Genomic DNA, 2,062 nt, shown 5'->3' with positions numbered 1-2,062 from the left:
AAATAATAATAAATTTATTTTTTGAAGCTTCAATTTGTTCAATCAAATTGTGCGTGGCCTATAGAATAGATTTGTTTGGTTTTTTTAGCCTCACCGTCTTTATAATCCTCCTCATTACATCATCATTTTTCAAGATTCACAAATTCAAGTGTTTTCCTCAATTTTGTTGTTTGTGTGTATTTTTCGACTTCTGTTTGTATAATAACATATTGATAGGCCACTTATAGTATTTTTCGACTCCACCATTCTTTTTATAAAGTATGATACTGTTCGTATTCTGCTTTTTTAAATTACGTTGTGTGTATTTTATTTTCTTAGATTCTAATTTACAACAATAATCAGGTTATCGATACTTTTATTCCCATTTCCATTAATGTGATCAAGTTTTTCTTATATTCATACATAAAATTTCTTGGAATTAATGTATATTTCTCAAACCTCAATCTTACATAGCACAATGGTACGATATTATTCTTAAATTTGCCTGGAATAATTCTTTTCTTATTTCAATATCAAAATAAAATTTAATTTATTTTTTCCATATGTCAATGAAGTATGGATAGATTTCATAATCTTCATTCTTCCATTTAGTCAATGAAATTACACTAAGGATTAAAATCGATACATATTAGTTTATCAGTATGAATAAATATTTCTTATTTCAACATTATTATATAATATTTGATATATTGTTTTCTTTGGGTAATCGAAACATGGATATATTTCATAATCTTCATACTTCATTTAGTCAATGAAATTACGCTAAGGACTAAAATCGATATTATTATTTTATCGGTATGAATAAATATTTCTTATTTCAATATTATTATATAATATTTGGTTTATTGTTTTAAGATGATAATCGCAATATACTATCATAGTTTCATTCTTACATATAAAGAATATAAAATTGTATTATTTATGATTTTCAAGGGGATGTGGCTCAACGGTAGAGCAGTTGCTTTGCATGTAGAAGGTTCGGGGTTCGAATCCCTGCATCTCCATTTTTTTAAGAAATAAATAAATATTTACCTCCAAATAATTTAAATAGTAAAAAAAAACTTCTAAATATTATGAGATACTCATTTATCAGAAAGACAAAACCAAATGAAATCGAGAAAGCGCTTCTCAGTGAATCAACTAAAATTTTGATTTTACAAGGACCATCTGGTTGTGGAAAAACGCACACAATAAATGAAATATCAATACAAAATAATTTAACAATCGAGTACATTGAAAATACAAAAAAGAACATAATGTTTATTTCAAAAAAAACTGTTGGATTGACTGATATCGATGACAAACATAATTTAAAAGAATTTATTAAATTGAATCTAGGGTCAAGAAATAAAATAATCATAGAAACCAGAATGAATATTAGCTTAAAGGAACTCAATGACGATAAAAACAGTATTTCTGATAGAATTATAGCGAATAGTCAACGAGATTTATCGAGCATATACATTATTTCATTTAACAAAATAACGGATACTGCCATAAAAAAATATTTTCCGTATAGTACACATCTGATCAATGGAAATTTACATCGATTTTTTATATACCAAAAGAACAAAAAATTCCTTAATAATTCGATTTCATCTATTTCAATTTATAACATGCTAGGCAAAATATTTTATTCTAATAATTTTTATAAAAAAGAAAAAATTGCTGAGGTTAAAAAAACTATAAAGTTTTATGAATCACACAAAATCGATAACTATATTTTAGAAAATTATCCATATTTTATAAGGAATGAACCGGAAAATTTGTATGATTTTATTGCCCTTTTTTCATTATATGATAATATCGGGAATCCTGCTCATAAATATAAACATGGCAAGGTTCTTGATTATTCATTAATGATAATTATGAGGATCTTTAATGACCAAAAAGAAAAACCCGATGGATTCTTTAATTTTAACTCGCTTCCAAAAATGCCACCTAAAAAGAAACTGCAATTTTATAAATAAATTGAATTTTTTTATATAATTAAAAAAGGTATTTGGATAAATAAACACAATTTAAATATATTATGAATGTGATCCTTCTTTATTTTTTATAT

General features: G+C 24.8%; 1 non-coding gene across 1 annotated transcript; it reads left to right on the top strand.

The window, feature by feature from the left end:
• The first annotated feature begins 932 nt into the window (after nucleotides 1–932).
• Nucleotides 933–1,004, top strand: TRNAA-UGC (transfer RNA alanine (anticodon UGC)). Its single transcript has one exon. It is a non-coding gene; the product is annotated as a tRNA-Ala (tRNA).
• The last annotated feature ends 1,058 nt before the right edge of the window (nucleotides 1,005–2,062 follow it).

The sequence above is a fragment of the Rhyacophila brunnea genome, unplaced genomic scaffold (assembly GCF_057557595.1).
Source record: "Rhyacophila brunnea isolate RB1 unplaced genomic scaffold, BYU_Rbru_1.0 scaffold_55, whole genome shotgun sequence".
In the NCBI taxonomy this organism is placed as follows: Eukaryota; Metazoa; Arthropoda; class Insecta; order Trichoptera; family Rhyacophilidae; genus Rhyacophila; species Rhyacophila brunnea.
The sequence above is the reverse complement of the archived record's forward strand: the minus strand, read 5'-3'. Positions and strand labels throughout refer to the sequence as shown.